Genomic DNA, 24,739 nt, shown 5'->3' on the forward strand with positions numbered 1-24,739 from the left:
TCCAAGGCGTTAAACATTATACAGATCCTATCTCATACAGATTGGGAAGTGGACCATGAAATGATTTTGCGTATCTATACATCACTTATTCGAGAGTCGGGAGTTTTTCAACTAATCAAAATTCGAACACTCAAAACCTACTTTGAACAAGTGTTCAACCCAAAATACAAAAACGGACTTACGCAAAAAAAAAAAAAAAAAAAATTGATATCCGAATTTCATATTTTCTTCAAAACTTCAACATAAAATTGACAAACATAACGGGACTTGATACATCTCCTGCTCACCCATAGCAATGGTCACATTTAAACATATACCTGCCGATGTGTGTGTTATTAATATGCTGGAATAAACAACTTACTGACTGAATAACCTCCAATGTAGTTGTTCCTCGGGAGCATTAATCAGGACTACTGATATTTTTTCCTGTCGGTGTACTATCTGGTTAAAATGTTCCCCACAACTGTGTGCACATGATCATGAGTAACCATCCATATTGAATAAGGTGGTTGCCCACACGGCTACACACTTTCATGTGTAACCATCCATCCGGGATCCCATGATGGTCCATACGGCTACACACTATCATGTGTAACCATCCATCCGGGATACCATGGTGGTCCACACGGCTAGACACTTTACTTGCTGGTGAGAGGAAGTGAAATCGTAGGTGAAATACAAGTGCAATTAACACGCAATAAGAACCATTATCAACAGACTAGGCTTAGTTAGTCGTTACAAGTGATTGACATAACTTCTAAACCAGTTTCGAAGAAGCAGACAGAAGATGCCAAATCAGGCCCGCGGAAACTGGTCCAACCGACTTGAATTTCTTTTCTCGTGTATTGGAGTCACTGTTGGACTCGGAAACATCTGGAGGTTTCCTTATATCTGTTACAAAAATGGTGGAGGTAAGTTTAATATTACATTTAATTTACATGTGCTCGATTTACAGTGTGTGTGCATGTCTGTAATACATTTTTTTTCTGCAAATCATTTTATTATATCTGAATGGTAATTGACTTCCCTTTGGTCTGGATCTTTTTTTGAGTAGTTGTAACGCAAATAATGACGATTTATGATGAATTTTGTGACGGCTGCTTGTATTTAAGTAAAGATAATAATTTCGTATAATATAATTACCCAGCTGTCTACGTTTATTTTACAGTATTGCAATGGAAAACCTAGTCTAAGATGTAATATATAGCCAGCCACAGTTCATGTGTTCAAAATAGTGTTTAGCTGTGATCCTATCCCAGTTCTAATTTTGGTAACGTCACAAGTCTTCAATGTTTCCCATCATATATATATTCTGGGATACAATTTTAATGTATAGTAATGCTTTTATTTGGGTTGCTACACTGTATTCGTCGTTTATCAATTCTGCATATGAGATGATTGACCACAAATAAAGAACAAAATACATGTATATTGATTTTAATACAATTAGTGTTTTCCATTGAATATAAAAAACATTCTACTTGGAATCTAGATTAATATGAAATTATCAAGTCAGGCAAATGGCGCGTGGAAACAAACTATTCTTACTGCTGTTAATTAAAACATATTTCCCGTGTGATTGGTTCCTGTAGTTTTGAAATCAAACTTTATCGTTTGAACGTGAGACTAAATACAGACACGGTTTTATAAAGTGCTCTTTTGCTATATGCATCCATAGACACATTTATTATCTACTTAATTGAATATTTAAACGTACATTGTTAACTATCAACAAAAGCGACCAGCGTGTGCCGGGGCCATTTAATGTGGAATTTAAAGGGATAGATAAACATAAAATCTTGTCAGAGAGATCTTAATTCAAGCCCGGCTGTATTATGAAAGATACGAAACATCTGATTATTAAAGCATTTTGTATTGAGTTTTAATGCTATTCAAAATGCACAAATATAGGTTATATGTATATGTATGAACCGAAGCGTATCATTATATGCATGATGCACTCAAGCGACCCAATAACCGGTCTTATATCATGAAGTCAAAATCTGTTATTAAACCTTTCTATCGTCCCAGGTGCGACATTATCAGTTTAATAGTTTCGTGTCGTGTATCACAGCATTGTATGTATAAGATGAGTTTATTCATCGTGTACATTAAAACACGTTGGAGGGGTTTATTTAGTTTAACAAGTCATGTGTAACTAGTATATATACAGACGGACCTCTCTGTCCAAAAATCAATGATGCGATGGTGTCACACTATTTAACCACGCCATTCTCACAGTTTTCCTAAGCTATCGTAATCTTTTCACACTTCAATTCATATTTGTGTTCGTACATCAAAGTTACAATCTATTAGTTTGGCAATATTATCCACGCCTTTATATCTACGTAAAACTTACTTGCAAACAGACTAATTAATTCGTTTGTAATTTTTTTTTCATTTCTTTTTTTTTTTTTTTTAATATTTGTTTTTTTGTTTGTTTGTTTGTTGTTTTTTTTTTTGTTTTTTTTTTATGGGGAGGGGGGTTGTTTTTTCTTCTTTTTTATAATATTAGTGCATACACATTTACTGTTCTAGCTTTGGGTGACTCCCTCATATTATCATTAATATTTATATTCCTATACTATAGGTGTTTCCCTCACTGTCTAAACACCATATATGTTCCTACTTTGTTTGGGTCTTCGATACAGACTAATCCTTGTGTTAATCCTATTGTTTAGGTTCATCCTAATAGTCTAACACACATATGTGTTCCTACGCTATAGAGGCGCCCTCATATCTAATCCACCTATACATTTCTACGTTGAATGTCTTCGTCACAGTCGGTTTCTCATACATGTTGTGAAGTAAGGTGCTTTCACTGCTGTTTTGTGTGTCTTTCTGTAGTTTGTCAATCTAATTCTATCTATTTGACGATATAAGGGCCTTAATTACAATTTAATCCACATCGATGTTCCCTGTAATAAGTTCCTTGCCGTGGTATGTCCATCTTATCCGCATATATTCATCGTTATAGGCGCCTTACTAACAATCTTATCACTTAGATGTTGCTATTTAATAGGCACCTTCCTCGCATTCTATTTCACTTATCTGTTCTTACTTTATAGGCCCATTCCCCACATTCTAATTCACTGATAAATTCTATCTTATAGATGCCTTCCTCACAGTCTTTTTCACTTTTATGTTGCTAGTGTATAGGCGCCGTCATCACAGTCTAATTTATTGTATGTTCCTACTTGATAGGCGCTTTCCTTATAGTCTTATTCTAATTTTACTTATTTGTTCCTTTGTTTCAGGTGCCTTCCTCATTCCGTATTTCCTGTTTTTGTTTCTCATTGGAACGCCGTGTGTTTTCTTACAGTTTTCCTATGCGCAATACTCGAATCTCGGACCGGGAAAAATTTGGGAATGTTGTCCGTTGTTCAGAGGTATACTGACTTATATTAACTGAATCATGTTATCATTATGTGACATTTTTTAATGATTCTTTACCTTTAATCTGAAATGTATAATATAGTAAAGTATATGCTATATCGTGTCGTTATTACGTTATTATAAACAGATTGATTTGAACATTGATATTATGCAGGCGTTGGCTACGGAATGATGGCCGTGACGTTTATAGTTGGAATGTATTATGACGTCATCTTGTCTTGGACACTCTACTATTTTGGAAAATCCTTTTTCCCAACAATCCCTTGGACAACATGCGGCAACGAATGGAACACCGCACACTGTTCCACTAGAACCCAGATGGCTACTAACGGAAGCGGAAACAACTCCATTTTAATAAACAGCACAACTTATGGTGTATATGGCAACCTTAATATCACACAGAAAACTCCACCTGAAGAATTTTGGGAGTAAGTGCACTGTTTGTAATGTATTCTTTAGAACATGGAATTCCTTTCTTTGTACAAACCTTTTACATGTTTGCATGTGTAATCTTTAGAAATATTAAGCAGTGATCAACTACAGTTCTTTTCATTTTATTGCTTAAAAAACAATGAGTTAAGCTCCATCAAGATGATCTCATCTTGCTTTGAGGTCAACAAGTTTTGCTCGTGTAATTGTGAGTGTCCTATCAATTGTGTTGATTTCCAAACCCCAAAAGTACCAGTATTTGTAACGGCCCTTTAGGTTTTTGGATTCGCTAAAGGCTCACCAAGTTCATGACAAGTCCGTTGTAGCACATGTAAGAGTGCTACAATAAGGACTGTTAGATTTGCCTCCATCCAACACACAGAATAGGCATCCAGATACATAATTAATTATATTAGCGATTTTCCAACTTTGCATCATAGCCAAATCTAGAAAAGTTGCGTTTTTGCCGAAAATATCCACGAAATTGAATATTCTTAGTGATACGACGATCAACAACACAAAAAAATGACATTTTCTTAAAATATCGCCAGAGCCTTTGCCTCCCCCTGTGCTGAGCGTGTTTACGTGCGCCTACATCTGCGCCTCCCCTGTAGAGAGCGTGTTTACGAGCGTCTACATCTGCGCCTCCCCTATAGAGGGCGTGTTTACGTGCGCTTGCATATGCGCCTCCCTTGTGGGGGCGTGTTTACTAGAGCATTCTCTCCCGTAGTGTGGAGACTTAGATTCTTTATTCGCAATTACTCTGTTTCTTTTGTCTATAGGTTTCGTATTTACTAAGATGGTTGGTTTCTGTTTTACTAATATTGGTGTCACGTATTACAGGAACAATGTCCTGCAACTGACAGAAGGTATCCAAACACTAGGGACTATTCGCTGGGAATTGTTACTTGGGGTATTGGCCACCTCCATTGTCATCTTTCTTTGTCTTATCAAAGGAATTCACTCTTCAGGAAAGGTATTATAAGAAACTTCAGCACTTGTCTAGAAACTGTCTAGATACTACAACACAATTACAACAGCATGTGGATTTGTACACAATATTACTTCAGATACTGTTTCTATGAACTAAATTTTTGAAAAAAGATCAGAAAATAAAAAATAGAAAAAAATAAAGCTAAACCGTTAGTGTTAACGATAGCGTCATTATTTGTCATTCAACATTATATTCATATGTAGATAAACTTTGAAAATAATACCAGTGTTGATTAATTAACCTTATTCCCTGTTGCTAGGTGATGTACGTGATGGCCACAATTCCCTACGTGTTTCCTCACAGCTCTGTTGATCCGGGGTCTTACACTCCCAGGGTCCTTACAGGGACTCAAGTACTACATGGTGCCTAGATGGGAGGAACTCCTCAAATTATCAGTAAATATCCATCACTTCTCTCTGACTTCCAAACTGATTATTCAAACATGTGTCTGTCGTCAAACTCCAAATAAATTGATGTTTTTAATCACGCTCAGTGTTGTGTTGCACAGGTGTGGGTGGATGCCGCAGCACAGACATTCTACTCCCTAAGTCTGTCTTCTGGAGCTCTGATCGTATTGGCCAGCCACAACAAATTCCACAACAACATTTATAGGTAACGTTATCCAACGGCTTCTTTCTGATTTGCCAATATTGACGACTTTATTGTGCTGGCATAAGTCCTTATCTATGGACGATGGCATGCCGTCACACGAGGTTACCATATACCACGTGACTCTTCTTTGATGGCATGCAAAGTAAATTATTTTGTCGTTATCCTATATGGTTTGTGGACATGTCAGTATCTGTTCCCGGCGATCGACTAAGTAGGAAATCTTTTTTAAGGTTTTTCGTCTGGCGATTCAAAGTTCAGTGACTTACCGTTTTTGTTCTCGCTTTTGCGACAGCCACCGCACAAAAGGCCACACTCACCCTTTGTCAGTTGTATGGTAATTTAACCTATATCTATGTAAACACAATTGACTATACTTATACTAAAATAGACAAGTACATTTATATATGTTTTGATAATGGGTTGTCGACGTTTGTCATAAACTTATGCCAACCCTTCTTAGCGAAACACCCGGCTTGGCTGGCACGTGGAAGTTTTGTGACAATATTTTTTTCACAGATAAACAAATTACATTGATATCAGTAAAATTAAAAGTTTGAAAGTAGAAATACCGTTCATATATTACGGCCTATCAATTTGTTCTATTATTCCTTTGCTTTTGAATTTTATTTTCACACTTAACTGACAACGTGGAGAGTGGAATCCTTCAATTTTACGAATAAATCAATTGACGAACATCTTCGCTAGCCAAGGCTTCTGATTACGTTACACTCCACGAACCCTTGGCAGATATAGGCGTCAGTTCTGGCCCTCTAGTGGTGATTCGAAATTACCACCCTTCACGCATGAAATTTTCGACCAATCAAAACAAGCGTTACCGATTTACTTCATCGGTAATGTTTACAAACACACATCGAGGTTTGGTGTCATTTCGATGAGATATGTGATCAATGACTTATATGAATTTATCAAACACTGCGAATGTTCCTCCAAAGATTGTGATTTTTGTATTTAGGTAAAATGCCATGACATAGTCGGCAATGTAGCTCTGTACTGGGTGCCGCATTTTTTGTTTACTGCGAAACCAAGCCAGAATGTAAAACGCGATTTGATTGGGTACCCTGGGATTCCAGGGCGCGACGATTTGAACACGACTATATCCGCCAAGGGTTCGTGGAGTGTAACGTAATCAGAAGCCTTGGCTAGCGAAGATGATTGACGAAGTGCATAAATTTGTCTGTATTTCTATATTTGTTATTTGTTTTTTGTCATCGTTCTATCGATGTTGAGTTTGTTTTACGGTTTTTGGTTATGTGTCGGGATTCACTGTTGTTGAGGAAAAAAACATTCGATATTTCCTTTATTTATTTTTCATTTATTTTTTTTATATTTATTTATCTTCATTTATCTTTTTTTTTAATTAAAAAACAAACATTTTTTTTTTTAAATAGGATGTTTCATATTTTTCGGTTAACTACAGTTTGTTAAAAAAAAATATTTGTATACTTATTTAGCGAGTGACTTTTTTGATACCTAACATTTATTAGGTATGTATATATGATACCTGACATTAATCAATATGTTACCATACATTAATCAATATGATACCAGACATTAATTAGGTATTTGAATATGATACCAGACATTAATTAATATGATACCAGACATTAATTAATATGATACCAGACATTAATTAGGTATTTGAATATGATACCAGACATTAATTAATATGATACCAGACATTAATTAATATGATACCAGACATTAATTAGGTATTTGAATATGATACCAGACATTAATTAATATGATACCAGACATTAATTAATATGATACCAGACATTAATTAGGTATTTGAATATGATACCAGACATTAATTAGGTATTTGAATATGATACCAGACATTAATTAATATGATACCAGACATTAATTAGGTATGTGTATATGATACCAGACATTAATTAGGTATTTGAATATGATACCAGACATTAATTAGGTATTTGTATATAATACCAGACATTGATCAGGTATTTGAATATGATACTAGACATTAATTAATATGATACCAGACATTAATTAGGTATTTGAATGTGATACCAGACATTAATCAATATGATACCAGACATTAATTAAAAAACAAACATAGCAAATGATTAATGTTTGATTTATCTATTTACATTTTTGTCAAAAATGAAAATGAAAAAAAGAAATAAAGAAAAGGAATGAATAAGAAAATCATTAATGCGTATAACATGTGCTTTATAACAATTGGAAATAAAGTTATTTTACAGATCATCATTGTCAGAAAACAAATAAACCCAGTCTTTATATACAAATGTAAATGCATATTTTGTTACAGGGACGCTATTATAATCCCGATGTTTGATGCCTTCACCAGCTGGTTTGCTGGATGTGTCATATTTGTAACACTCGGATACATGGCGCAGGAGGCCAACCTGTCAATGGAGGATGTAGTGGATCAGGGTATTTAAGTACATTATTACTACGATTTCATTATATCTGAGCCTTATACCACTACGATTTCAATAAGTCAAAATCTCCTATCACTACGATATCAGTATATATAAATCGTTTATCACTAGGATATCATTATATCTAAAATCTTATATTACTTCGATATCATTTTATCTAAAATCTTATATTTTTACAATATAGTCATGCCTATGTATAATATCACTACAATATCATTTCATCCAAGTCATTTATCACTACGATATTACTTATTTCCAAGTATTTGATCACTAAGCGTTCGGTGTATCTATGACTGTTTTCTACGTGACCAGGCTATCAAGAATTATTAAGTTTTATGTCACTACGGAACAGTGAATCGTAATTTTGTATCACTGCAGATTCTGAAAAGACATGTTACAATAATTGTTGCAGAAGTAAAATTTGCTTAAGGTATTAAGTTAATGAAATTTGATATGAATATATTTTAAGGTCCCGGCGTGGCGTTCATAGTATACCCCGAGGCCTTGTCTACTCTGCAGCTTCCTCAACTATGGTCTGCTCTCTTCTTCCTCATGTTGCTTACAGTGGGGTTGGACTCGCAGGTAAAACTTCAAAGACTTTATATCACTCAGATAAACATCGGAATATGTGACAAAAGGTCATATGTGTTCTGCAATAACAATTCATAACGGTAAACATTGCACAACCTTGCAATTACCTTCTAATATTTGACCATAACGCTGATTTATTAAAATTGTTACTTTTTTGTATTTTTGCGCATGTGCCTAATTTATTCCCGCGGTAAGGATAACACCGTTTCTCTATCATATTTCTAATGATATAAGTTCAAACTGTCGAGTCATTGTATTACAAAATGTACCATCTGTTTAGTCGCCGAGGTTCCTCCTTTTAAGCTCATTTGTTATGAATTGTGCGTGACATTTATGATGTAATTTTTTGTTGACAGATTGTTCACATCCAACTCCTGTACACAGGACTATCCGACACATGGCCGAGTACATTCGGCCGCCGTAGACTATTAACCGTAGCTGTCATTCTAGTGATATCCGGGGTATGCGGTATAGTATTCGTCACACAGGTAAGTATATCAGATTACCTATTTCCTAATGTATTGAAAGTGTGTATATAGAGAATACATGGTCAGTGTCTTAAAATATAAGCTGTATTTTGGCGAGGGTAAAGAAAGACAAAAGTTCCGAGCCAAAAGACAGCTTATATTTTAAGACACTGACCACGTATTCTATTTATCCTGCAACAGACATAAAAATGATCATTTTGAAGTAAAACGGTGTCAAAAATGACAGAAATAAGTTCGCCTTTTAAACGTAGTTTCACTTTGAAGTACAGTAGGTCAGTCGAATTGACGCACGTGCTAAGATTCCAAAATACAGCTGTTTTCCGTCACTGCCGTATACAGTAAAAATATATACGGTGGGTGTATTCCGACAATGCCGTGGCAGTTGCATGATAAATCATCGTAGAATGTCCACCTTGGGTCTAAATGAGGGTACCAGAAAGATATTGTGTTCATAAAAAGACATTAACTACAAATTTATTTCAATTTCTATCCGTCAGAATAAAATATCTTCCGCACATATAGACTATAAGCTTTAAAGTTATACATGTAGTCTTCGCCACACAGGATAGTGAAACGTAAGATTTCAAAAAGTAGTACATTTACATATCCTATTTTAACTTTGTATTGTTAACCGGAGATATCAGTAGATTTCATCGTTTTGGCAATTAATAAACTTATAATATTTCATCCGTTATCAACATTAAGTGACATGTATCTGTCAATGGTAATCAAGCCAAACAGTAAGCATTGTTTTTACTTCATGTGCTCAAATATACAGATGTCAAGTACGGAATGACATTTTACTGTTTAATAAAGCAAAGCTAGTAATATTTAGGAAAGATTGTTCATGATGTACGCATGTAGAATGGATTGATGAAAATGAGGAAATTACAATATCCGATGAATTTGATTACTGTATCTTGGTCTTATAATATTTTTAAAGGACAAACATACAAAAATAACTAAATAAACGTGCATAACCAGGACAACAAGCATTATTTGCCGAAAATAATGTATGCAAACAGTTCGTTTTAATAATGAATATACAAAAACACAAAATAAACTTGCAGAGGAAGGGCAAAAAATATTACGTACGAGAATAATGTTTGCAATTATCATTACTATTGAATCTCGTCCTCCTTCTGAAGAGAATATATGTTGCATGTTAAATAAGAAATAGGGCATCAAAACTGAATAGCACATGTTAGCTGTTATACTAAATACGGGTTCTCAAAAATTAGCATTTTAATATACACCAACAAGAGAATTATCAATATTGATAAAATCCTTTGTATGTTTGGTAGAATGTTCATTATCTAGTCTGACTTGTAATAAAATGGCCGAATAACAGAAAAAAAAGATTGTTATAAATATTTACTGCATATCAGGATTATAATAAAAAAGTAATATAATATAAGGTAATTTAACAAAAGAGATATATAGGTAATGATCATATCATATAAGTAATATGACTTAGAAGTGCATCGAAAACGCAATATCAATAAGGATTTTTACAACTTAGTAATGTAACAAATACATTATAACAAATAAGTATCATAAAAAATAAGTAATACAAATAAATTATATTATAAATAATTATCCTAATTAAGGAATATAACTTATAAGTAATATAAATAATGATTATAACAAATGAGTAATAGAACAAATACAATATATTAGAAATAAGTAACGTAAATAATTAATGTAAACTAGGATCAACAAAAAAAAAGAAGTAAGGACTATAGCAAATCATTATTATGAATAAGGAATTAAGGATTAAACGAATAAGTAATATAGATTAAAATTATAACAATAAGTTACATAGATAGAGATTACAATAAATAAGTAGGGGCCGGGGGTGGTCGAGTGGTTAAGGTGTCCCGACACTTTATCACTAGCCCCCCACCTCTGGGTTGCGAGTTCGAAACCTACGTGGGGCAGTTGCCAGGTACTGACCGTAGGCCGGTGGTTTTTCTCCGGGTACTCCGGCTTTCCTCCGCCTCCAAACCTGGCACGTTAATAAATGACCCTGGCTGTTAATAGGACGTTAAACAAAATAAACCAAATAAACCAAAAATAAATTAGTGATATATTTATCCCTCTTATACAAGGTTAGCTAGGATACCTTTTGCAGTGCTTTACAACATTTTATATATAATTTGTTGCGATTTAATTTTCGCCACTTCTTCAGGGTGGTATGTACGTAGTTCAGCTGACAGACTGGTACATTTCCACTTTGTCAATCCTGTTACTGGTAGGGACGGAAGCTACAGTTTCTAGCCTGGATATACGGTACGTGATATATATACAATAATAACAACTTATGTCGGATCGGAATAGAACACTAACTTAGGGATAGGGGTACGAATCATGTATCTCCTTTTATTCATTCCCAGGCTCTCCAACTCATCGGAATCAGGACACATATTTTGTACATAATTAGCTCTTTTTCACCAATGGATGTTTCAGGCCAAATCCTGCCATTCCTACTGAAGATAAATTTAAAGACCAAAACCACCATTTATACAATTTATGCCGCCAAAAATACTTCAGGTCATTTTCTACAAAATCTTTTCAATCCTAGAATTAAAGAAATAAAAGAAATGTTAAAATCCCGGATGGGGGAAGGCGTTGCACACCCATCGTTTATTTGTTATAATAATATAGACTGAAATAGGAGTACATGCAATTCAAACAAAAAACGTTTAGAATAAAAAGTTTAGATAATAATATTGGTCTTCAGTATTTGGTGTCAGTGCAGATGAACGGTTTCCGTGTTATATGAATCGTTATAGCAGTTTGGTTGACTATTCACAGGTACCGACCGTCTCTATAACGACATTGAAGCAATGATTGGTTACAAGCCGAATAAGCTGTGGATGGTACTCTGGAAGTTCGTCACGCCGTTTCTCTGTGCTGTGAGTATATATTGTAACCATATGTAAATGTTCTTTTTTGGGTTAAACACAATCTTATATATAAATTGAATGCCCTAGAATCTCAAAAATCGAAGTCTGCAAGAGTTAATGGTAATATCATAGAGGTGAATAGAGCCTAATGTCAGTTGCGTCCTCTCCTTTAGATATGAAAGTCTTGCAAATAAGTCTGCAAGAGTAATGTTTAATGCTATAAAGGTGGAAGGGTCTAATGTCACGTGCGTCCTCTTCTCTAGGCATTGTGGCTGATAGGTGTCATCAATCACCAGCCGGTGTCCTATGGCTCAACATCCTACCCTGCCTGGTCTATAGGAATAGGCTGGATTATTGCTTTCCTGCCATTGATACCAATACCGGTGACATTGTTTCTCACTCTGAAGCGTCAGCGAGGTAGTCTAAGGGAGGTAATATGTCTTTTATATTTTTCCTTACTAGCCGTATATAAAATTTCGTTGTCTATCATATATGCATGTTCAGATTCAGAAATGGTTTCCGTTGACCAATAGGCTTCACTCTCATGATGTTTTTACCATGCCGTCATGAAATAATCTTCACATTTTACCTCATTTAGTTCTCCGCCTCGATAAGAAATTCGTTGGTAGTTGAAGGCGGGAATCCTGATTTCAGAGATTCCTATTAAAAAAATTCACATTCAATTTCACGCAGACAATAACAAAACAAAAACTGACGAATTCAGTTTATACAAGTAAACAACCGTTGTATCTCATAACAACATAAACGTCATGAACACTCAGGGTTTCTCCTAAATTCATCAATACATCAATTTGTTTCGGTCTTAGTTGGTGCAAATACATTTTATTAAGGAATATGTAATTTTGGATTTGGCAGATTTAAACAATTACTTGGTGTACTGATGACAACACATTAGTCACCTTTTCCTAATTCATAAATACTTCAAAATGTTTCCATTACAAGAAGCAATTCAAGCATGTGTGAACAAAACGAAATACCATTGAAAGCATTATATCAAATGTCTATTCTGTTTCAGAGATTTGTCAAATCATTGAAGCCAACAAAAGAATGGAAGCCAGCAGCTTCAGCTTTCCAAGACGATGAAGATATTACAATACATCTAAATGAAAAAGATAGCTTCATGTGATCAACGACATTTTCTATATATATTTTTTCTATGCAATTTTAAACCAAATTATATCAATTTATTATAACCACTTCCGATGGCCGGACAGACGCTTATGAAGTGTTCGTGTATAACTGCGTGTCCATCTGACCTAGCAGTTTTGATGAACTAATTGTTCTTGCAAGTATGCCACATTCTCTTGGTTAACATAATGATATTTTTATATTATTTATAGTGTTGTTACTGAATATTAATCTAACATTTCGTTTCATTTGTTATTTTAGATTCCTAGCTACAAACATTCACAACCTCTTACTATTTTATTAAATTTGTATCATATATAGAGATCTTTATTTGTTAATCTTTTGGTCAATGTCCATTGGCTGTGATTGGCTTGGTTTCGGACGATGATCTAAGAACGATTGTAGATTACTTCATTACCATCAGCTCTTTTAAATGGCGGCGTTGGAAACATTTAAAGTTATTTGTTTCTACAAATTATTATTTGTCTTAGTTAAGATTATTTGATTGACAAAATGTACAAACTTGACGGCAAATTGCTTTTTATGTGCAATACTATTGGCGAAGTTATTCATGCCGCATGCTTTTATGTGAAATGCTCTATAGAAGTTCCAAGCTTAGCGACAAAAGGAAAAGCTGGAAACCATTGAGCATTTGTGTATGCTTTGTAGTTCGATTATCCTCAGTTACATATTGAACGTTTCTCTTCAGAAATTTCACATAAAGAATGCCCAATACAGCATTTTGCATTTAGTATGAAACAGTTTGTATTGAGCACTAAGGAATACATCACTTAACATTTTCCATAGAGCGTGTATCACAAAATATTACATTCCACAATGTCATAAAAAAAATTCAATTTTAGCACATCGCATTCGCAAGTCAAATCAATGCACATCACAATCGCTCTGCAATATAAAAGACAAAAGCAAATTAAATGTATAAAAGATGATGGAAAACTCAGGTGTGAGAAAAAAACAGGATGACGGAACGATCCGGAGTGAGATAAGACAGGATGACGGAACACTCAGTAGTGAGATAAGACAATTAGACGGAACACTCAGGAGTGAGATAAGACAGGATGACGGAACACTCAGGAGTGAGATAAGACAGGATGACGGAACACTCAGGAGTGAGATAAGACAGGATGACGGAACACTCATGAGTGAGATAAGACAGGATGACGGAACACTCAGGAGTGAGATAAGACAGGATGACGGAACACTCAGGAGTGAGATAAGACAGGATGACGGAACACTCAGGAGTGAGATAAGACAGGATGACGGAACACTCGGGAGTGAGATAAGACAGGATGTCGGAACACTCGGGAGTGAGATAAGACAGGATGACGGAACACTCAGTAGTGAGATAAGACAATTACACGGAACACTCAGGAGTGAGATAAGACAGGATGACGGAACACTCGGGAGTGAGATAAGACAGGATGACGGAACACTCGGGAGTGAGATAAGGCTGGATGACGTAACACTCATGAGTGAGATAAGACGGGATGACGGAATAATTAATTGTGAGATAAGACGGGATGACGGAATAATTAATTGTGAGATAAGACAGGATGACGGAACACTGAGGAGTGAGATAAGACAGGATGACGGAACACTCAGGTGTGAGAAAAACAGGTGACGGAACACTCAGAAGTGATATGACACGATGACTGAACACTCAGGAGTGAGATAAGACAGGATGACGGACACTCAGGAGTGAGATGAGACATGATGAAAGAACACTCAGGAGTGAGATGAGACATGATGAAAGAACACTCAGTAGTGAGATAAGACAGGATGACGGAACACTCAGGTGTGAGATAAAACAGGATGACGGAACACTCAGAAGTGATATAAGACACGATGACTGAACACTCAGAAGTGAGATAAGACAGGATGACTGAACACTCAGAAGTGAGATAAGACAGGATGACGAAACACTCAGGAGTGATATAAGACGGGATGACAGAACACTCAGGAGTGATATCAGACAGCATAGCAGGACATTTTGCATCATATTGAAATCATAAAGATCATTAGGACCTTATTCTATCCCCATCATATGTTTTGCCCTCGTTATTCAGTAGCGGGACAGGAAGGAGTCGCTCAAAATTGCCTTATCGGCTTATTGCTTGATAAATACGATACATGATTCTATGGAATACAGATACATTTTCTTGGTAAAATACAACGGTTAAACATGACATGAAAATGTCGGCGGACAAATGTAAAATACAAGCATATATCGTTGTAAGAGTTGCCCCCCCCCCCCCCCCCCCCCAACACAGATTTTGTTAGAGCGCTCGAAATGTAGGTTGAGAGAATGTGTATAACTTATGAAGCTACACTATAGCATTTTTCCTGGAGGCGTGTGTTTGCTCTGTAAGACATTAAAAAGCAATAACTTAAGCGGCCTGGAATCAGGTGCAGCTACTTAGTAGTTGTTAGCAATGGAATAACTTATTACTAATGTAGTATTTCGTACATAGCCTCTGTGTTTACTGTTAAGTTATGGACTTTCTAGAGACGTGTTGATTTTCTTCAAATATTAACTGTGATCAAAGTTGTACAGGAAATGAAGTTGCTTAATGATAAAATCAATTGAGACATAACAGGACGAGCATACCTGGGTAAATTAAGAACAATTTTCAAACTGAAACAGATGCATACTCGCTGTTTATATAACATTTTACTGAAAACCTCTGATTTGCTATTTCATATATTCAACTATGAGTAACATTATACATTACGTTAAAATACATTTCAATCCAAACGTTGAGCGTTCACATATTTTTAACCATACTCTCAATTACATATATACAGACAGTATGCCTAATACATGTCTGTTACAGCCGCAGAGTTTGTATATAAAATACTATAGAAAATATGTTTCTTTACCGGCTGTTATAGTAAACATTTCGATAATAAAGTACCACATCATCTATTTCGATATCACTGGAATTAAGACCTAACATACATAATATTAACACACTTGTAAACGTGTATTGCTTGTCCCCATTGTGGTAACAGCCGTATACCCTGCTTAGGCATTGTTTACGTGCAGTATCTAATCGAAATGCATGACATTAACCCTTTGAAATCATAAGGTCATTTACAGATGTGTTGTGAAAATGACTGACAAGAATGAAGTATATAGCGAGAAATGCCTACAGTTCTCTAGGCTTTGTGTGGGTATATGAGGAACTTGAAAATAGAATAAAAAGAGACCCCTTCAAACAAATACTCTTATCTTCACTCAATGGGATTTCATTGAGATATATTTACATTCCTAATGTGGTTTGCTGATATAAACATAACAAGTGAAAACAACAAACATATGACCATGAATACACTATGGAAACCGTATGAAAACATTGTCTCTCGTGCAAATCACCTGATTAATCGGGTCATATTAATAGTAAATTATATTAAAAGAAATAGTCCGCCTTTCAATTATGAAAATATTGTGTTTTTGTTGCAATTTGTTCACATAAAATAAATATGATTTGAATTGAATGATTGTATTTAATATTATTTTTACTTTGATACTTCTTTCTTTTTGTTTTATACAAAATTAAACAAAAAAGACCGGAAAATGCGGAACGACATTAAAACAATGGCGTGGGGCATAGGCGGGATCTCCCGGCTGTTCTAGTAATTTGGCGTTTCGTCGTATACATGACAAATTTTTCTTTTTAATAAAATTTCTCGCTTTCTCGATATAATTTTTTTAAATCAAGGTAATGTAAATATATGAATTGAATAGATTTTTTTAATTTTCATTGCGGCTATGAATACCAGTAGCTAGCTACATATCCTCCGAGGCGCGCTACCGCGCACCACGGGATAAGACAAAGATACCAAGACTTACAATCCAAAAATATTTGGATAAAATTGACAGATAGTAAGGGTTTACATTTAAAACAGACAAAATTGACATAATTAACCGAAATGAAATCTTAAACGTACAGTTACACGTATATTATTGATTTGTGTTAAATTTGCCGTGAACATTGCAGTGACAGTCCAACGTTCTTGACAATAACAGTGAAATATAAGGAGAATACCAAGGAAATACCTAAACAATACAGACATGGATAGAGAAAACGGGTATGACTGCACAGCCAGTTCAGGGTCCTTGTCTTGTCTTTTTGTCAGTAAGGCAACAGTGTTGTTATGGAAACTTCAATGTTGTACAATATGTTACTGACTTTGTCAGAGAAGTAGTTTTCTAACACAATAGTTAGGTGTTATTCTGCTTCCATTGCATAAATTGTTCAATGGGTCTCGATTGACTAACATTTTAAGACTGCTTTACATGGGCCTGAAAACGATAACGCACCAGAAGTAGTTCGGCGTTGTCATGTTTAAAACATAAATAAATGGATATGTTTTCTTCATTTTTTTCTTCGATAAGAGTAAACTTGTTTATTATTTGTTATGCAATGTAAAATAAATGGTAATGTTTCCACATATTTCCGAAATTGTCAGTTTTGCATATATTCTAGCGGCATTTCACTTATGGTCATATCGTTACACCCCGCCTGTAAATTCTGCAAAGAACACACGTTGGCACAAAATAGGCCATTTTCCCCTGAGAATAGTTTTTTCGTTGCGGTAGAAACATGCCACCAAGCCCTCTAAAAGCTCATATTTTTTTAGACTCAAGAAAATAGCTTACTCGTGTAAAAGGAAATGTCATATACAACAACTACATAGTTGTATAACATATATGTCTTTTGTTCTGCGTCAAATATACAAGATTGAAGGTTTAAATTTCAAAATAATAATAATCATTATGATACTTTGTGATATTCTGTATACATGATAGATATGAAGTGAAAACATGTGCTTTTAATGAAATAACTCATACCTTCTTTTACTAACAGCAACATGTTCATGTAATAAAAGGTTTTATTTTAAGTTGGAACACGTGCCTCTGTTATGTTCTGGCATTGTAAGATTTTTCAAGTTCTTGTTAAATCATGAATGCAATCAATTGTATACTAAATAAAGCTTATATTACACTAAAAGAAATTATATGTTACCTAAATATCACTAAGGTATCTGTTATCAGTCATAAACATTTTATGTATGTTTTTGTAATATCTGAATCCGGTGGATGGATTATTTCCTTTTAAAGTTTATCAAAATTATATGAAGTCTATTAGAAACAACATGAAACAAGGAAGTGATATCAGTGGATAGTGGAGGCTGAGGGAAATATGACCTTTTGAAAATAAAGATAAAATAAGAATAATTTAGCGCTTTGATATTTGAAACCTTATTATACCACCTTTTTAAACAAAAGTTCTGAATTAAAAACGAGCAGTAATCAGGAATAACATTATTGATATATACAAATTTGAATCTAATAAAAAGTTACAAATTCAAAAATGGTTTAGAGTTATTGATATTAAATTAATTGGATTATCGCCCTTTGACTGTATGTCATTATTAGAGGATTAATATATCATCCGGTTTCTGTTTATACAATAACAGCTAAGACTTGGTTTGTTGATTGCAAAATTACAGTTATGTGTTGGCTAAAAGCACCAAGAACATCGTGAACACATCCTTCGGATATCGATTGCATCTCTCAACTGTGCGGTTTAATACGATCGAGCGATCAATATTGCGAAATGCTAAAAATACGGATTTTTTTTTATTTAAAGAGGTAAATCTAGATTGCAATCACAATTTAAACTTAGATATATTTAATTTATGTCTAATGAAATAGAAACAAACGTAGGATTAATTATCTGTATATAACCAGAGCCCACTTTGATGACAAGCTGCTGCTAACAATGACAACATTTGATGTTATTTTCTTGAAAGGAGTCCAAGATGGATAAGCTGACATAAATAATTCTATGATCCTTTAGTCAAAGAGTTCCGAACGTTTTAACATTATTCGTAATCAATTCCTCAATTTATTTCAACCATGATAGCTGATCGCACACTTTTCTTTTCTCACAATTGTCTGCACGATGTAATCGCACATTTATTTATATCGTGCACACATCGTGCATATATCCTGAGACATCGCAATCACATCGCAAGTTGTGTAATGTTGTGGGATCCTACAGCTGTAATATAAAGTATGTAGCCCATGACTATGGAAATAATAATAATTACCAGGCTATCTTCGTATTCAATAGTTCTGACACATGTGTCATGGGACACACATGCAGTTGACAAATTTATATCTACCACTCTATGGCATTACCACTTTATGACCTTACAACTATCGGAGGGCATTACCAGCTCATAACTGCCAACTGGCGTAGGAATATTACAGTAACACTTCAGCGGCGTCGGCAAAATTTTAAAAAAGGAAAATAAACCTTCTGCCAAAGAAATTAAACTTACAAGCGTAATATGTATAATCCTCATGTTAATATGTGTTGAATATTAGTACTACATTCATTTTTCTGATCTTGTTTTCTATAAGCTAACGCACTTTTTTTTCTTTTTTTTTTACTCGGCGCTTCAATAAATTTGTCTTTGTCCAGTTGGCATTGTCAGACCATTACTGCAAACTGAAATCAATTACATTTGTAATTGCTTAATTGTTCCGAGCACCCAATGGCTACATGCGTATATAATAAAATAATACATAGTTACTTTAATTTATCAGTTATTATAAAAAAAGTAAATGCAATATATATACCGTGATGACAGCGCGTGCTGTGAAGCAAATGTTTATGTGTCCCGCATTTGTTTATTTCGTTCACAAAACTCGGCCACATCTCTGAGCGGTGAATAGCAAAGACAATATATAGTAGTAGTCAATGTAATACAAATTATATAGTCCTGAGCAGGAAAAAAAATAATTTAATGGTGTGTCCGTTTGAATAAGTATATTTTCTGCCCTGTTTTTTGGGATGTTTCTTCTTCCAGCATTATATTTTAGGATAAAATGTAGGAAAAGCATCGATTTTCATTTTTGTTGATGTTGCTCCTAAGCGTAATGACTCTGTTTCGTTCTTTGTGGTTGTTTATTAGTTTAAAATTTGACATGTCTGTATCAGGGGATAAAACTGAATAAAACTGAATTTTACAAACAAAAACTCTCAATAGTTAATCATGCATATGTTATTAATTTTTTCTATAATAAGTTGTGATATGTAAAAAAATCATATGAAGCAATGTCATGTTTTGGTTGGGTTTTTGTTGTTTTTTTTGGGGGGGGGGGGGGGGTGTTCTTCTCTTTGTTCTTTTTTTTCTATAGGTTTGAAAAATTGCTGTTAAGGTACCTTTTTATCGTTATGTGTAATACGTGATTTAGGCGGTTACGTAGGTAATAAATGTGTATCCGGTACCGGATGTTAAAATGAAAAATGGTGAATGAATTTTTGCAAGATAAATATGAATGAGTTAGACTGTAGGAGAGGGGCATTCATATGCTTTGGTGGCAGTGATTGTGGCGGTGGTAGTGGTGGTTCTTCTTATCATTACAACTGATGTTACCCTTTAAGGAAAGGCATGTAATCTTAATAACATTTGGGTAACTTTGGTCAGAGATAAACTTTTCAAATATGATTCTGTGATGTTTGTTCTGACAATCAGATATATTCGTTTCACAAGTAGTGAAAGTATAGAGGACTGGGTAAAGCAACTTCTGTTCAATGCATATAGAATTTCGATTAATATTGTTAGCTATATGATGCAAAACTTACAAACCGAACCTCAATATCTAATTGTGTTGTGCAAAGATGTTCAGTTTATTATAATCCTTGGTATGGATTTACACCTTCTAATCATAAGGTAAGTAATATCGCAGTAAATGGATGATGTACGATCTAACGAAAGTATCGCCACTTAATATGTAAGCTTAGTTCTACCAATCTACTACCAATTGAGTATCCAGTTATACAGGATATTTACTTTTCCATTGGTTCGTCTGTCTTTCCGCACAGTATCAGGCCCAGGTTCTCTCTCCTACACTACCAGTCACTGCAGCTTTATACGAGTGTCATGGGTTTAACTAGGTGAGGCCATGTGTCATTACCAAAAACAAGCCACTCTGGTCTGCATATTGACCTTTGACATAAATCAAAGGTTCAGTTTGTCTGGACTTGATCTGTTGATCTCCTTGTCAATTGAAATTCTTATTTTGGGCATAACTTCATCTTACGATGGATTCACTTGGATTGCATGCCTGATAATGATGATTTTATATATTATTAATATTCCTGTATATATTCACATTAAAACCAATATCCGCAATTCAAATTCAGAAGGTATGTCAAACAAACAGCTGGTAGAATTAGTCACAACACAAATTCATTAGCTGTGTATTCTTGGCATATGATTTCATATCTGTCATTTTCAAACGTGTCTTGATTACAAAAAACAGAAGAGATCATCCATTTACTAGGTGTTTATGGCATAAATAAATTTAACGTGAAATAAAATACCGAATACAAAAAAAGAACACGTTCCTTTATTTGAAAAGTCATTCAACATTATTATTTGCTATAAAAATGTACATACTCAAGTTACACATTAACACATATCATCACATTCCACTAAGCATGCTATCGATTCAGTTCACACTACACATTAACATAAGGCTGTGGCTTTTAGGCCTTAAACGCAGAACAGGATATAAGATAACATAATTTAGCATGACCGCATCGTCGGCAAAATGAAATAAAAAATGATACACAACTTAAACAAAACAGAAAAACAAAATTTCATGACACACATTTAAGTAAAATGAAACGCATCACAGATACCTTATAAAAAACGTCGAAAGAAAGATCAGGGAATATTGACTGTGACTTTTTGACATAAGTCATATAGTGTAATGATAATGTGTTTGTCCTCATTTGAAAATGACACTATCTACTCAGTATCAGAGAACTTCATAATTTTAATGTAGTAATACATCGTGTTTTGACATTCACATGATTTGTTAAAACAGGCAATAAATATAAATAGAAATAATTATAGTTTTAAAATCGTATTATTTACATTTTACTGATGAGGCATCACGAAAAACGTCACACAAAATATGTTCAACATTAAGATTATAACACAATTTACGGAATTTCGTATGCTGCCGTTTTTTCCATTGGTGTGTCCGTTACCACTTCCATGATGTGAAGAAGGTGCATGTGCTGGACCAGGTTTATGTGCTGGACCAGGTTTAGTCGTTACAGCAGGTGTAGTCTTTACAGCAGGTTTAGTCGTTACAGCAGGTGTAGTCTTTACAGCAGGTGTAGTCTTTACAGCAGGTGCAGTTACTGCAGTAGGTGTAACTTTTCCATCAACTGTTGAAAAAAATTTTGAATATCAAAACCGTTTCTATCGTTTCTGTTGTTGTTACATTTGCTTTTCCAGTAGTATTCACTTCCGCTAGGGATCTAACCCGGGACCCCAAACTAACTATGGGTTGTCTTACACTATACAGACTGAGCAGACAGCGATTCATGTCGAAATGGGCAAGCTATTCGTTTTTGGTCCCATTATCAACATCAATGAAGAAGAGATTATTATTAATCATTTAAATTGCAATGCTGCTACGAGAGATCGAACACGGGACCCTTATCTTGCTAGTCTTTCGCTCGATCGATCGAGGTATACAGTTTTCTGTAGTCTAGTGGTATACTGCGTTAGTACTTACCATGGTAACATTATAAATCTAAAACATCAACCGTTTAAAACTTAAACTTGAGTTACACTTATTTAATAACATAATCACTACAAAGTTTAACCACAGATTCAACAATGAGTCATGCATGAACATCGACATAATGCCATTTAATTATTGCGCATGTCCATTAATAATCACTTTTAATTTAAAGAATCTAAAAAAATATTGTCGTCTATATCAGTTAATCACATTGACAAGATTAGCATTGATTGACCTATACCAACGTTAATGTTTGTTTACTGTCCATTTAATAGGAGTCGTTTGCTTATGGTATGTTCATGTATATTTTATTCGAAGTTGACTGGCGAGATCCTAATACGCTGTACTATAATGAAATACGTTTTGTTTCACAAGTTGCTTCGTCGATCTCAAAGTTCATAAACTGTATGTAGGAAAATACACTAAAAATAGAACTACCCAGAATAATAAGTTACATATCAAATCCTTAAGTGAGGAATCCAACACTGCCTAACCAACAAAAATACATGGCGTTTGGTTTTGTCATCTAATAATGAAATATTGTAAAGAATTTATTTCCAATATAGTGTTTAAATAATGATATTCCGTAGAATCTAATTTACTACAATCTAACTTACTGTACTCAGTTTTTGCCTTATATGTATAAAGATATAAATATATTAACGTTGCTACTGCTGAATTTAGTGAAATGCTTAACTGTTATAAAAAAAAAGTAGTCCGCGAGAATGAACGATATGCGATTGTACAGGCCCCGGAAATCATGCAAACAGGGATTCGAGTAACAAACGGTATAACAGTAACTGAAAAAACAATGCGAACAAAATATCGATTTCGGAAGATAAATTCTGATAACAAATTTCTTAAGTGTTCAATCCCTTTAAATTAAATTGTCTCGTCACCAGAATACCACATTACCTCGTGAAATCGAGAAAAAAAATATAGAAGGTAACAAGTGAAAAACAAGTATTAAATTGTCGGAAAAATCGAAAAATATCATGCGAATTAATTTCTATTTGTAAAAATGTAATCAAATTAGAGACTGATAAGACCGTCTGTTCAGGACGGTAAACAAACCAACAAAAACAACCGTCATGTAAACCCAGGTAGTAATAATCTTACATGTACATCATTAGATATTATACAACATAGTAACGCAAATGACGAAGGAAGACAACTTTTTGACTCGTGCCCTAACCGGACCACGAACTCACGCTCTATGGCACCCAATCGCCTAGCCAGAAATACCCTCAGCTTAGTGATGGTCGGCCCGATACCCTGACATGATCATTGTGGAACTTGTCAATTAGATGATATGAATACCTGGATCGCAATGTATAAGTATTAACAGCAGTATATGAGAAACTGAAAATGGATCTTTAAAATGAACTAGATTATAACTTACCGCGGAGTTGACCAATCACCAGCAACAGAGTAAAGATGGATACTAGTATCTTGATATTCATCTAAAATAAGAAAGCATGAATTACTTTAAATCTCATGATTACATTTATCAAGTCTTTGACCGTAATGTAAAATGTAAATGTAAAAATATGAAGACGGTTATTAAATTCCTAAAATGACAACTTTTTTAACACATACTTAATAGGCAGAAATGTCGGAAGTTAATTTCATTTTGCTTTCTTTCTGCTTTGTTGTATACAGAAAGAAATTGAGAGCTCAAAAAATATTCAACTGAATGGTTTCAAAAGAAAATAATGGCATAGAAAAGAAAACGATGAATACAAGGTGTGTGTTATGTCGTTATTGTAATACTGTTAATAAAGAACTAACAATGTATAAAACTGAAAAAAAAATCGTTACCTTTGAGTAGTATAAGATCCTTCTGAATGCCAAAATATTTTCCTTTCTTTTCTCCTATTCTAAAGAACAGTGCGCAGTATAAGAGCTGCAAGATAAGAAAACATATATTTATAGATTACTTTCGCCATTATCTTTGCTATTATGTTTTGATTGGACTATTCCCTTTTTAGTCACGCCTACATTCAATTTACATTGATAAGGCTGTAGAGTTATATCTTTGACTATTTTTTATCAAAATTAAATGTAATCAGTACATG

The 24,739-nt window shown here is 34.3% G+C and overlaps 1 pseudogene; it reads left to right on the plus strand.

Moving 5' to 3' along the window:
- The first annotated feature begins 586 nt into the window (after positions 1-586).
- LOC117345189 lies at positions 587-13,337 on the plus strand (annotated as a pseudogene).
- Positions 13,338-24,739: the final 11,402 nt, after the last annotated feature.

The sequence above is a fragment of the Pecten maximus genome, chromosome 16 (assembly GCF_902652985.1).
Source record: "Pecten maximus chromosome 16, xPecMax1.1, whole genome shotgun sequence".
Taxonomy (NCBI): domain Eukaryota; kingdom Metazoa; phylum Mollusca; class Bivalvia; order Pectinida; family Pectinidae; genus Pecten; species Pecten maximus.